General features: G+C 37.5%; 1 long non-coding RNA gene across 1 annotated transcript in view; it reads right to left on the minus strand.

Annotated features, from left to right (window-relative positions):
* Nucleotides 1-381: 381 nt before the first annotated feature.
* The window catches only part of LOC105854781 (uncharacterized), a 100,134-nt gene continuing 84,997 nt past the window's right edge, over nucleotides 382-15,518 (minus strand). The window contains exons 2-3 of the long non-coding RNA XR_012921646.1: nucleotides 4,893-5,018; nucleotides 382-490 (exon numbers count right to left, since the gene is read on the minus strand). This is a non-coding gene — a long non-coding RNA (uncharacterized LOC105854781). The remainder of the gene's footprint in view (nucleotides 491-4,892; nucleotides 5,019-15,518) is intronic.

The raw sequence follows: 15,518 nt of genomic DNA on the forward strand, positions 1-15,518 counted from the left end.
TCTCCTGATCAATTCACTTTCTTATTCTCCAAGAGGTTTATTTCACATGTTCTTCTCTCTCCTCAGAATTGTCCAAATCCTCTCCCATCTTGCTGTGATTGCTTCTCACTTCAGTAAAAAAAAAAAAAAAGGTTAAAATAAACAGAATAGATGTCAAATATGTGCACTACCACATTTATTAATACATAACTATCTGTATCTAAATATAAGATTTTCAGGCCAGGTGTACTGGCTCATGCCTGTGATCCCAACACTTGGGAAGGCTGAGCCAGGAAGATTGCTTGTGGCCAGGAGTTTGAGATCAACCTGAGTAACATAGCAAGACTCTGTCTCTACAAAAAAATAGAAAAATTATCCAGGCATGGTGACACATACCTGCAGTCCTAGCTATTCAGGAGCCTGAAGCAGGAGGACTTCATGAACTCGGGAGTTTGAGGTTGCAGTGAGCTATGATGATGTCACTGCACTCTAGCCCAGGCAACAGAAGACCCTGTGTCAAAAATAAATAAGTAAATAAATAAAAGATTTTACTTTAAATGAATTGTTCAGTGTATTTCCTATACTTACCCTTTGGGTCCCATTTCCTATTTTCTATTTAAGAATTTTGTTTCTATATTTATCCCATCTCTCTTAAGCATCATCATTTTCCTCTCTTTTTCCTGGATCATTTCATTAAGCATGCAAACAAGCTGAAATTATTCCATCTTTAAAAAAAAAAAAAGCCTGACTGCATAGCCTACACACCATTTATCAATCCCTTTTATTTGCAAAACTCCTTTAAAACTCTTTAAAAGAGCTACTTATACTCTCTGGTTGAACTTTCTCACTTCCCTTTCTCCCTTTGCTCCAAAATGGCTCCATCCTCAAAACTCTTGTCAAGCTGTGCCCACCAAGGTTACTATGTTCTTCCATATTGCCTAATGCAATGGTCAAGTCTTTGTCCTTATTTTACTGTCAGCAGCATTTGACATTATTGATTATCTTCTCCTTGCAGAAATACTTTTTCAACACGCTTCCAATACAACACAATTTCTGGATTTTTCTCCTACTTCAGGGTCAACTCCTTTTCAGTATCGTTTGCCCAATTCCTTTTCTCTCTTTCACATCTATATGTTAGAGTGCTTTGGGCTCTCTTCTTATCTCTCCTCTCCCTACACTCAGATCACAGGGGTTCTTAACCAGTCTCATATCTTCAAATGACATGTATAGCTGAAGAATTCCCAAAATTATATTTCCAACCTGGCACTCTCCTCTAAACTCCAGAAATGCAGATTTAGCTGATTTCTACTCTTCTTTTTACTTGTCTACTAGATATCTTAAATTTAACACACACCCGACTCTTAATTTCTTCACCCCATATGTGAGTCATTTCTTTCCGTTTTGGTAAATGATACCATAACAATGTAGGCAGTTGTGAAATGTTTAAATTTTACAAATCCATATAAATCAGAGGTGCTACATGAACTAGCTATTGTATAGTGCTTCACTGAATCAGAGAGAAAGAGAGAGAATATAATTTAATACCCAAGAATAACTAAAATGTGTTTCAATTTTTACTGGATATTTCTGCTTCTGTCTATGATACTGTAACATGGATCAGATTACCCTCCTGCCAAGAACTATAATAGCTGGATAGAAATTTAAAATTGCAGTTGAAAGCATTAGAGACAAATGCCATCAAGGACTGGCGAGTACAAGATTCTAGAAAAAGAGAATGCATTGTAGTGAGCCCAAATCCACTTTAGTCTTTTCTCAAGCATTTGCTAAATCAAGGTATGGGACATAGAAGCTAACCAGGAAGTTGGTAGCATATTCACCTGGCAAAAATTGGAATTAGGGGTATGAAGGGAGCAGTACACAAAAGGCTAATGTTCCAGAGAAAAGGGGAACTCCGGGGATGTGAGCATGACTTTCTACATGAAATTTCCCCTTCATAGTTTAGGATTGCCAGAACCTAAGCTATGAAGCTTCAGAGAGAAGGTCATCAACCCAAGCAACATGAGACTAATAAGAGGCTATAAAACTAAACAGAGTATGCGGGCACTTTTAGGAAGCTAGGGAGATAACCATCAAAGTTTAGTACTCATAAAAAGAAGGGACTCTTGTAGTCACTCCAGGTTTTCACTGAGACTCTGAAGGGCTCAACACTACAAAAAGGGGAAATCAAGTCCCCAAATCAAGCTCCAATTGAGTCAATGTGATTTGCTCAGACTATATTGCTCACCAAAAGAAAATCAAGTCCTCTCTGGAGGAAGATATCACCTAAGATCTTCTAAGATTTGTGCTAGACAATGTTTGACAATAAGTAGAAAAATTACCAAGAAGGCTAGGAAACAAGACCTGAAAGGACTGAAAACCAATAGAAAAAAATAACAGAGATCTGATCTAGGCATTGGAGCTATCAGGTACAAATTTTAAGACAACTATGATTATATGCTCAAACAAAATAGGCAAAAAGATGGAAGATTTCTACAGACAATTTGAATCTATACAAGATCATGAAATGGACATTTTAGATGTGAAAAATACTGTGTTGAAAATGCATTTAGTAGATATGTTTAACAGCAGAGAAGATACAGTAGAAAATGAGTTTCCTAAACTGGAAGATGAGTGAGTAGAAAACATCCACATTAAAGCACAGGTAGAGGCCGGGCACGGTGGCTCACGCCTGTAATCCTAGCACTTTGGGAGGCCGAGGCGGGCGGATTGCTCAAGGTCAGGAGTTCGAAACTAGCCTGAGCAAGACCCCGTCTCTACCAAAAATAGAAATAAATTAATTGACCAACTAAAAATATATATACAAAAAAAAAACTTAGCCGGGCATGGTGGCGCATGCCTGTAGTCCCAGCTACTCAGGAGGCTGAGGCAGAAGGATCGCGGAGCCCCGGAGATTGAGGTTGCTGTGAGCCAGGCTGATGCCACGGCACTCACTCTAGCCTGGGCAACAAAGTGAGACTCTGTCTCAAAAAAAAAAAAAAAAAAAAAAAAGCACAGGTAGAAAAATTATGGAGAAAAGCTCAAAGGGACACAGTTTAAATAGTGAAAATCTTTAATGTGTGTACTTTGGCACCAGAAGGATAAGAGAGGGAAAAACATCAGACAAAATGTTTGAAAAGGCATTACTGATGAGTATTTACAATTGATAAAAGTAACAAGCCACAGATTCATGAAATTCTACTAACCACAAGCAGGATAAACCACCTCTAGGCACAGGATAGAGAAATTGATGAGAAACAAAGATAAAGGAAAATTGTTAAAAGCAATCAGAGAAGGGCAGCATCACCAAAAAAGGGGAAATCTATGGAAGACACAGGAAAACGGAAAACTGATTTAAAGTGAAAAAAAAAATAATTGCTAACTTAGAATTCTATATCCAGAGAACATGACTTTGAGAAATAATGGTGAATTTAAATCATTTTCAGACAAACCAAAGCTGAGAAAATTCACTGTAGGAGACCTAACTAAAAAAGATAGCGAAGGGAGTTGTTTGGGATAAAACAAATGAAACCAGATTGAAACATACATAGGTAATGCTAGAAGGAAAGAAGACCATCAAGAAAGGGTAAATGTAGTAGTATATCTAAATGAAATCTTGACCATTGAAGACAACAATAACTCTCTTGTGTCGAATTTAAAATACAGAGATAATTAAATGTTTGGCAACAATATCACAAAAGGCAGATGGTGGAAAGAGTAATAAATGTAGCTAAACTGTTCTAGGTCCTTCATATTGCCCAGAAGGTGATAATAATATTCTCAGGCAGATTCGAATAATACACAGATGCCTGTGATAAACTCAATGGTAGCCCCTAAAATACTAATAAAATTCCTAATAGAAGGGGGAAATGGAATAAGTAAACAACTTGATTAAACCAAGAGAAGGCAAGAGAAGAGAGGGAAAGGAACAAAACACAGATGGGATACATCTTTCCAAGATAGATTTAAACCCAAGTATTTACTGGAGTCTCTTGAAAAATATCAAATGATTTCCAACGTATAAGCTCCAGTAAATTTCCCACTGTCCTCTTCCCCCACAGATCTCTCCATCTGCCACACACCCGCAGCTGTGCTAAGGCTCTGCCCTCTCTCCATCAACTCCCAAACCATCTCTCTAACAACTTCACCTTTGAAGTTGTGAATTATGAACAGACGTTAAATAATGTATGAACAGATAAAAACAAAACCACCACAATAGTAGAAGTGCAGAAGGAAAAGGAAAAGCAAAACTTTATTTACAACTTTGCCTCCCTCAGGAGTCCCCCTCCTCCCTCTGTGATATAAACACTGCATTTTTGTTTCCTTCACTTTGGCAGGTAATAATAACTGCCCCCCTGCACCTTCCCTCTGATTCTGCTAAACAAAGGAGAGCTCTCAATCTGAACCAAGAAATGAGAAGGCTCTCTCCTTAAGAAGTGGGGGGGAAAGAGGAAGATTGTGAATATTTATAATGTAATGCCATTTTATACCTGCCCTATTCCCATAGTCTCTTTTTCATTTTGATTCCCCAAAGCCTACTTCTATGTTCCTAGAACTATGAAATTAAGCAATATAAGCAGCAGACTGCAGCCAGTTCATAGAATTTCACAATTAAAAAAAAAAAAAAAAGGAGAGGGAGACTTCTTTTATCCATGTTTTTTTTTAAAAAAAAAGTGAAAGAAGTAACTAACATTATAGTATTTAAAGTCATTTTTAGCTAGAAGAGAATTGTAATGTTCCCAACACAAAGGAAAGATAAGTGTTTGAGGTGATGGGTATCCTAATTACCCTGATTTGATCAGTACACATTGTATGCATTTATCAAAATATTACATGTACCCCACAAATATGTACAAATATATCAATTAAAAATTTTTAAAAATCAAGTAAAATAAGTCATTTTTATGTTCTCTGACCTGTGCCCTCCAAAAAGCACTGATTTTCAATCAAACTCCTAGGTGGGATCTGAGCTTCTCCGGTTGACTTGCTCTTCATGACCTTGAGCTAAGTGGTCCCACACTTCCGAACCTCACTTTCTTCATCTGCAAAATGGAGACAATAAAATAATGGAAACGAGGACTAGACAAAAAGATTTGTAAAATGCTATGCCTAGACTGTAATATGTGTTCAATAAATGGTAGCTCCTCTTCCTCTATATAGGTTGGTCAGTGTTTATTTTCATAACTGAACTAACTGGATATGATATTTAAAATTCATTTGTGAGGTCCGGGTTAGCAAAGCTCACACAATCCTGGCTTCTCCTCCATCTGTCTGCCAACTGACATTCTTTGTTGCTAATCTAAGACCAAGCCATATGTTCTCCGTATGGGAGACTCTTTCCTGCCCAGGTGGGGAAGCAGACGCAATGATCTAATAAGTCTTTTCTGTCTCACTAGGGCAAGTCTTGGGAAAACTTCCAAACATTGAGAAGTTCTGATGAGACACCACAAGCTTGGGTGACTATGTTGTTCATCAATTTTTTTTTTTTTTACTTTCTTTTTTCCTCCCAAGATCCCCAAACCATGTTTCAATTCTGTCATTACCTGTTTCCTTGTCTCTGTTTAGTCTAGCAGACAGGTCGAGACTCTGAAAAAGATTTCAACATGGGATGTCTGTGTGGTGTCAAAGACTGTATAAATGAAAAGTGTGCATTAAGAGCTGGAGAGCTGAGTTAAGAGTCAGACTCTGATCTGCAAATCCCAAACCTGCAGCATCCCAGCCAAAAGAAATATGCCACTTTGGAAAGGGATGTTAAAGGTAGTCATAGAGGCAGTGTCACTGAGTGGCTGGAGTTTAATGTCAGCATACTGATCCAGAAATAAAATGCATGAACAGAAGTTTTAAAAAAGAAAAAAAAAACCAAATACCATAGTAGTAGAAAGTGCAGAAGAATGTGCAGAAGGAAAACAAAATTATATTCAGAACAGCATAAAAGAGAGGAGACATCAAGTTGAGAAATAAATATTTACCTCTTAATAATACACTTATTCACTGAGTCATAAGTGTAACCTTAGAACGTTAACGTGACAGATTGTGAGAGAAGTCTTGGAGACACTCTTGCTATTTTGACAGTTCTATAAAACAAAAAATGAGGCTTTCATTTCTACTTTCTCGATATTACACTCTTTTCATGATTTTGAAAATAATGAAAAGCTCATGTTTAAATAATTCTATGAAGTTAATTTAATTAATAGCTCAATTCAGCAAAACTTGGGACTTGTTAACAGTCAACGCCATTAAGTTCAGATTCAATGTAGGTTTCAGGAACTAAATTGGCCCCTTGTCTGTCCAGTTGCCTTCTACTTTCAAAATTTTTAACTTAATTTGCATTATTGTAGACCACATGTATGACCTAGGTAAACTACTTTAAAATCTCTGAGCCTCAATTTCCACATCCACAACATAGCAATTAAAATCTCTGCCAGGTAATTGTCTCATAGGGAGTGTAATAGTAAAGGCATTTTTTTTCACAGTGTTTTTACCTCTTCTAAGGAATTACACTAAGAAATTTATTATCATACAGAACAAGCAGGGATTTATATATCCATTTAATTGGCCCCCTGCAAAGGGTATAACAGGCCTTGACCTCAAACCTGGCTCTAAATACGAACCGTGGTTTGAATCTCTGTTTTATATGCTAACTGATCATTACACCATCACTGTCTATCTTCATCGGATAAACAATACCTTCAGAAAGGACTGAAAATCAGTGTCAGTTTCCCAGATGAAGACACCATAGTTCACCAAAAACTTTACTTTCCTACATGCACGAGCCTGCCCAAGGAAGCTTCCCATCATTATCCCCAGCTCTTTCCACCATACACTAAGTTGCATTTTGCTACCAGGTCAAAGAAATACACAATTAACAGGAGAATATAATTAGTGTTTATGCTGTATCCAGACCATCTTGACACTTCTCACGGGTAGAGACAGGTAGTGCATGTTCAAAACTTGCATGGCATCTAGGAAGCATGCCATGATCTTAATACTTTTTGTTTTCACATCTCTGAAAGGAAAATTCAACAGAAATGTGCCGGCAGCAGGTTCGGCAGCATGCCTTTGGATTTATCTGAGGCTCTGTTCTTTAAAGAAAGCATTCATATGAATGTTCATGAATGTGGTAACAAAAATTACTTCTGCATTAGGTAGTGAGCTCAGTATATTTACCAAGTACATGAACTTGCTTAGCTCTAGCCAGCAGGTTTCTATAAGGATAAAAAAAAAAAATTACAGAGATTTGATATTATATTAAAGTACTTCATTTCTTGCCCAAATTAGTTCTCCTTCTGGAAGATAATGCTGGATAGTTATCCATGTAATACTTTCATTATAACAGAATGGCATAGAATTGCATTAGCCTCTAAAGAGATATGAACTGGAAAGGTCATTTTTGTGATAATGGAATTCATCAAGGAGACTGAGGAGACACTAGGAAAGATTCACAAAAGATGTCATTTTTTTTTTTCATTCTGTCTGAATTTTTTTTCTGATTACCAAAAGAACTTAGTTCTTTATAAAAAAAAGTATACTTTTTAATTCACCTGGAGCCATGCTTTTAGTTTATCATCGGTCTCACTAAAAAGACATGAGGCATTTGGTCTAACTGCGAATTACACTGGGTCATCAAGAGGACCTGAATATTTAACATTCAGCAAAGAGGGTTCTCCATCATGCTTGATTTCTAGCCATTTATATCCCAAAAATAGCTTTTCTCTTCCAGACATGTAAGTAGTTCTTTGTGGGGATGTTCCAATCTCTAGGGTTCTAAATTTACCTCAAATCTTTCAGGTTCTACATTTAAGATAAGTCCTAAACCTTAGAAGGCTGCATCTCTCTTCTAACTTAGGAAATTTCAAATATTATCAAAGGCAACATAAGTATGTCTTGTAGAGATTTCATAGAGCTCTTATAAATTATTTATTAGAAACACAGGTCACTTTGAAAGTCTCTAGGGTTTTCTTCATTGACAAAGTTCAATTACATTTTACTAAATACTGAACAATTTATAAATACTTGCTATAGATTCTCCACTTTCTGTCCATGTGTCTAACCTGAGATTATTCCCTCACTCCCAACCTCTGTTGAACCTTACTAGCCATGTGACCTAGAGGAAACAATATAACTTCTTTGACTCTCAGCTTCTTCACCTTAAAATGGGAAGGATAATTTCTGCTCTATCTATCTCATAGGTATTTAGGGTAAATCAAATGAGATCCTGTGTGCAAAACTTAATGGTATGCCATTATTTTTTATTTCTGATTTTCCCTTATTTTTTTCTTTCCTTGGAAGCCATAACCCCATCAAACCCATCCGTTAACCCATTACATCTTGATAAAATAAACCAGGAGACACATGTCTTTCCCACTCACATGCCCTTAGGTCAAAGGAAAATTCACTGCACATTGGGGGGAAAAAATCCACAGGCCTTTCTGCTGTGTGCAGAGTGATCTATTAAGCCCTGAAGCTGCAGCCTGATCAGGAGCCCCTGCAATGTAAAAGCTGCACCAGAGATGACCATGATTCGTGTCAAGGTAGGTTCATGGGGACAAGGGATGGAAAAAGAGAGATGCTAATCAACACAGATTTCTATCATCTATCCCCTTCTCAGTTATCATCAATTTTCAAAGACAGAGACGATTTTAATGGAATATTCTAGAAATGCCCAGCATGTTTCATAGGAGAAAATGCCCTGCCATCATTGTTTGCCACCCTGTGCTTAGAATCATTTGCTGTGAGCTGCTGTCTGCCCAGCAGCCAACAAAATGGAGTCACCTTCTTATATTCCAAAGTTTCATTAGGAAGCCATTTTTTTTACACTCTCAAAATCATTTGTCCATAGTAACAAAAGACTAGGTAATGCTTAGGTCTTCACACAAGCCTAACATGTTTATGTTTAACCTGAAATGCCATATACCTGTGGTGAAAATTAGAGCAAAACAGGGCAAGCAATTAAATAACAAAATTGGACAAAACAAAAATAAATTAATTGCATCCTAGATCTTGAGGAAAAGAAGTTTCACTTAGAGAGGAGAAATACATTTAGAGTTTTAGAAATTCTGAAAGAAAACTCCAGGACCCTTTGGTTTTGTATGTCAATTCTGAATTTTTTTTTTTTTTCAAGTAAAGGCTACTTAATTTTTTTATGGTGATGTGGCCACTCACACTTAGGTATGATTATAGTGAGTTGAGGGCTCACAATTGAGACATACACAAGGAAAGGGAGGAAAAGAGGGCAGAGGAGAGAGGCTTTACAAAAGGATCTAGGCAAAAATTACAAGACAAGGGAGAAAATAAGTTAAAATGAATGTCTAAGGTTAAAAACAAATACCCAAAGTGGTGTTGACTGTGATCTGAAATGAACAAAAACAGAAAATTAACCAAGATACTTATGAACTAGCAAAGATAGATTCAAATCATTACAAGCACCAGCTACAAGAAAACAGCAGCCTTTACAGAAATTTCTTTCGGCAGGCTGGGAACGAGGGGTCAGTATTGGGAGGGCAGGGAAAAGGGCCCAACGGCAAATTGAGTGCAAGTCCAGGGCATTTGCAAGTCAGGTGCTCATAACTCGGAGAGTGCCTGCACTTTAAGGAATAACATCTAAGCGGAAAACTTGAAAAGCCGACTGAGTGCCCATAAATATATGTATATTGAAATAGATGTCGAAAAGTTAGGATGCTCCCACACATTTTAAAAAAATGTTTTGCACAAAAGGAACAGTAAGCATTGAGAAAGAGCTAAGTAGAATAGAGTGCAAACGTATTAACCATTAGGCCAATAATAGCATCTGACATAGTCGGTTGTCATGAAACGTCTTGATAAATTTCAGTGGTTAATAAAAGGATATTACCATGTGATAACTGATGGTTTTATACCACTCTCTGACTGGCCTACAAGTTGCTGAAACAGCAAATCATTTTATGGGCACTCTAACAAGCAAGCACTAGAAGAATACTTTTCAGTATCGAGATTTTAAGAGTAGATACAGGCTACCTTGCATTCCTCCTATGCTTGACACAGTTTCCCATCAAGAGGGCTGTAGCTCAAACAGCACGGGGCCATTATGCATCAGAGAATGTGATAGGGAAGCCAGGGCATTCTAACAAATAGAGAAGAAAGAAAGGAGATGTTATGACTTGGGTCTGCCCGAAGCAGTAGCAGAAACACCATTCTAACGTCATAACAATCCTAATGTCTGTAAGTCATTTCATTTGTGTTTTTTGACAAGGTTGATATTTAACAGTTGGCCTATTAGTCAAATATTATATACAATAGTAACAGGCAGTCATTAAGAATCCTTCTCCTAATATTACTAAATATTAATAAAATATTTAGCCCAATATGTCTGATGATTTATGTTTACCGAGTTGCACTGTCGCTATTTTACAAGCAAATTGTTATTGTCTTTATGAAAAGAATAAGGATCATCTTTAACAATTAAATTCAGGCTAGTGTGTTTCACCAAATTTACATGCTAGCTAATAGGATTTCAATAGACACACAAAACCCATCACCGAACAAGGTGGAAAATAATTTTTAAATATCTAGTCCTAAAACATAAGTCTTGTTATTACAAATAATAAAATAAATAGTTGTACTTTTAGCAAATTGTGTCTTGTAGAAAAAAACACTGATGACAAAGTAATATGAGTGATTATTATTACTACTATCATTGATACAAATTTAAATTTATAATAGTAAAAATCATAATTCAGTTACTACTATGGGCTATGCACTGCACCTTTTCTTCTAACATTTTTATTTCTCATAACCACCCTGTGCAAAAGGTGTTAGCATATTTTTTCCATGAGGAAACTAATTTGTAATAGGGAATAACTGGCATAATGTTACTTGCGCAGAGTGAAATTTCAAATCCAGATCTGCCTGAATTCAAAGCCTGTGCTTTTTTCTCTCATGCCATAGATATGTACAGATAAGATTTCCTTTGAGGTTCTATTAAACTACTTAGCTCATAAAAACTAGAAAAGTGGAGAGCTGAATTATTTGTTTATTCTGTCTATAAAGATAACCAGTTTTAAGCAGACAGAGGGCAGCCTCTGTACAAAATGATCAGAACAGCCTAGAGTAACTGCTATTGCTAACCTCGAACCCCCGGTGCTACCATGCCTACCTCAGATCAAGTGGAGCAATCTTGCCATTCCTCAGCCCACGTGGCCCAGTGGCGCTGGAAAGATCAGGGTACAAACTCTGACCTTGCCACTTTCCAACCGTATATCTGGGAATACATTGTTAAACATCTCTGAATTTCAACATTCTCATCAAAAAGCAAGGCAAATTAGCACAGCCCTTCAGGGTTGTCACCATTAGGATTATGTATGAAAAGTACCTCAACAGAGGTTGGGACAAATTGGTAGAATAATGAACTGCGACTTCTGTTATTCTTTCTAAAGCCACAACTCCTGTGGAGGCTGAGGGCCAAATGCTAAGAAATGCCTTCAGCTGGAATCGCCCATGCTCTGTAACAGCTTTAGCCTCTGCTAAAGCTCACTCAGAAAGAAAAGAAAAAAGAGGCTTACAGCTACAGTGGGACTCCCATACTAGCAAATGAGGACGAGCTGGCCAACTTCTTCTGGCCTGCTCAGATGGTTGGAGCTGGAAAATGTTGGCAGTTTGAGCTGTCAGCTTGTGCTGCCCTGTGTTAACTGGTTTCCCCAGGTGGCTGTGGGTGTTTTCTCCCTGAACAGGGTTTTAACCAGCACCCCAAGCAGACCTGCAGACCCTTGTTATATCAGCAAATCCATCACTAAACTAGATGTCCCTTCCTCGTAGTTTAATTTTCTAATATTATAGGTTATTAAATATGAAATGTCTGATTTCCTTAAGTTGATATCTCTAACATTTCATTTTGACACCTCTTGTTTTATTTTTTTATTATGAAGGTACATCCTCAGTCTTTCAAACCCATGTTTTGGCTTATGATTATCTTTCGAATTTTTTTAAAGCAATTTTTTTAAAACCATGCATAAGTCAAAAATTCATGTTGTTTTCGAATATGTGTTCTGTCATGGAACAAATGCAGGGCAGACAGCTCTAAGTGTCAACAAAATATTTGGGAAGGATGTGGCGAAGGAATGCAGAGTATGTGGATAAGTTTGAGAAGTTCTGTTCTGGTGCTTGTAATCTTGAAACTGAGCCATGTGGGTGACCTGAGACCAAGGTGGATAAGGAAATAAAAGCTGTAGTAGAAGCAAATCCATCTCAACCTAGGCATGAATTAGCAGCAAGGTTTGACGTTACTATTCCAACAATATTGGACGATTTGAAACTAGAGCTGGAACCCATACTACAAGTGAAGTATCCCAAGAATGGAAAAACAAGCACCACATATACTCACCAGCAAACTGGTATTAACTGAGCAGCACCTAAGTGGACACATAGGTACTACAGTAATAGGGTATTGGGCAGGTGGGAGGGGGGAGGGGGGCAGGTATATACATATATAATGAGTGAGATGTGCACCATCTGGGGGATGGTCATGCTTGAAACTCAGACTTGTGGGGGGAGGATGGGAAAGGGCATTTATTGAAACCTTAAAATCTGTACACCCATAATATGCTGAAATTTAAAAATAGCTGGATAGATGGGTTCTTCATGAATTAAATGAGTGTCAGAAGGCAAATTGTCTCGAAGCTTGCCTTTCTTTGCTGTTGCGACATAAAAGCGAACATTTTCTACACCGTATTGTTATGTGTGATGAAAAATGATTTTTTTTTTACATTTGCAAATGCTGGGCACAATGGTTGGATAAAGATGAAGTGCCGAAATACAGTCCCAAACCAAATATTCATTAAAAAAAACTAATGGTGTCTCCTTGGTGGTCCAGTGCTGGTATTATCCACTACAGCTTCATGAAACCTGGTCAATCAACTGCAGCGGATGTCTACTGCAACCAGTTGGATGAAATGATGGGGAAGCTTGTGATTAAGCCGCTGAGATTGGTCCCTAGGGACAGGCCACTCCTCTTGCAAGACAACACTTGACCACATGTCACACTGGTGCTCAAACTACAGAAGATGGACTAGGAAAGTTTCTGTCATCCACTGTATTCACCAGACCTTGAACCAACTGACTACCTACCACTTCTTCCAGGCTTTGGACCCCTCCTTGCAAGGAAAAATATTCAATTTTCAGCAAGCTGTAGAAAATGCAATTTCATTGCCACTTACGGTCCAGGCTTCTTCACTGCTGGCATAAATAAGCTACCGTTAAGATGGTAAAACTGTGTCGATAGTTTAGGCGCATACTTTGATTAATTTCACTGCTTCTTGTTTGAGATATAATAAACTACATTTTTGATTCAAAATCGGACATTTCATATTTGATGACCTAATACTATAAACTTAATGTACATAGAACACATCTGTCTTGTGTATAAAACTATATCTTCCTACATCTCAGAGAATTATCTTTGTTTGAATCTTCTAAATTGTAAATAGTCTTACTATTTCCAAACCAAAGTTTTGAAGTTAACCTTTCAGCTAATATTTTCCTGTGGTAACACTGGAAATAAGACAATAAAGGAAATCAGAATTGTTATACCTACATTCATCTCATAACTTCCCTGCAGCTCATCATTTTTGAAAAGAATTAACAGTTTATAAATATTGAAAATATTCTAACAAAGCTATTACATATTTCTGGTTTTATTCTCAGAACGGCATTATCTTCAAGGTTTATTCCACAACTCAGCCAATTTAAAAATTATAAAAATGTTTTATAATTAAGAATCAAAGTGATGGAAAAAAAATCTGACATAGAAAACCTATGTCATATTTAAAAGAGATGGGAGTCACTTGTCAAAGCTGATGCCTAAGTGGGCCTACATGAATAACAGGTACCAGTGGTGGAGTGTGTAAAACATTATTATCAGATTGAGGTAAATGGAACCCTGGTCTTAGGTCTGCCTTCTAAGAGATCTGCCTTTTCCTGCAATGTTTGGCTGCTGAGAAAATTCCTAAATCTCTAAGTACCTTAAATTGGGTTTTCCTCAGTTTTAAGAGAGAAGAGTTGGGAAATTGCTATCTGCCCATACTTTGCTGGAAGCTTCTTCAAACCATGCACATTTTTAAAATGAGAAACTAAGAAGTAGAAATTTTGAATAAATTAAGCTAAAATAAAAACAGTAAACCCTGCCCTATTTTCTTAGAAGTTTGTTCTGGAGAGAAAGAGAAAAACGTGTGCAAAATCATTTTGAAAAGTTAAAAGATGTATTAGTATGCAAAAGTTTGCTTCTATTAAGAAGAGAGATGATCCCGAATCATAAAGGGAAGATAGAATTTTTAGATGATGCTGAAATATACTTTGAGGAAAGGATGTGGGAATTTCTAAAAAGAAAATTATTGAAAGCTATTTCTTGGTGTGGTTTTAAGTGCTCACTGAAGATAAGTTGAACTATATGACTTTCTGAAATTCCTCTGAGCCTAGAGTCTTTGCAATCTAACCCTCGAGCTTTCAGACCTCACAGTTCTTTTCTTCATTTATTGATTTACTTGAAAAACATTTGCTGAGCGTCTACTATGTGCTAGGTCCCGTGCCAATGTGCTGGGCCAGGCAGTGAAGCACATGGTGACTTAAGACAAGGCCCCTAACCCTGACCTGCAGGCCCTCCCCCAGGTTGCCTAGGGGACAGGGCAGAATTGAAATGGGGGAGTAAGCACAGCTGTCTCCATTGTGCTGGCACCAGCCTGCTCTGCTGCTCGCTCACCAGCCTTTCTTTCCCTCTCTGAGCTGGCTTTTCCCACTCAGATATGGCTTGTCTTGCAGGCTGCCTGACTCCAGTCTCCCTCACTCCCCACCTCCCACACCCTTGCACACAAATCTAAGATAGGAGGCCATGGAGTCTCACCATCTACATTCTTAACAAATGTTTAAGTCATAACCATTCTATTTAGGGAAAGAGAATTATACTTTAAAATATGATATTTATTAATACACGTTATTGATTCTCTAATGATAAAGTATAGGAAATAAGGCCAAAGGAAGAAAAGACACTTAGTCCAGATGTGGAAAACAGTTGATGAGAGATACAATTCTTGGTACTCTTTAAATCACACCGTTATAAACTGTGTTCTCAAAAAGCCAGCCCTTTGTCTATTGCCCTTTCTCCTCGGGGTGCCAAAACTAAGTGCCAAACAGCTGAGGCTCTGTAGATCGTAGATCATCATACCGGTCCTCTACATCACCTTGAATGAATGTCAATTTTTTAACGCTGTGTAGATTTCTGTTTCAGTGTGAGTAATTTTACTTCTTTTGGGCATCCTAAAAGTATATGCTTCCATGATTCAAGTTGAAGTTATCTCAGGGGAAAGAAAATATACAGAGCAATAAAAAAAGGTGTTGTTGAAATTCTGTTCGCCCCTTGCTTAGTCAACTACCACCCAATTCAAACTACACATAGACATAGCCTGGGTCTTTACCATTTGAATGGCAACTTAAAAATGCAATCAGACATCTGCATGTTTCCAAGTATCCAAGTGTTTGGCATTACGTAGACAAATACATGGATGATGGCCAGGTTGTTA

Source organism: Microcebus murinus, chromosome 11 (assembly GCF_040939455.1).
Source record: "Microcebus murinus isolate Inina chromosome 11, M.murinus_Inina_mat1.0, whole genome shotgun sequence".
NCBI classification, from domain to species: domain Eukaryota; kingdom Metazoa; phylum Chordata; class Mammalia; order Primates; family Cheirogaleidae; genus Microcebus; species Microcebus murinus.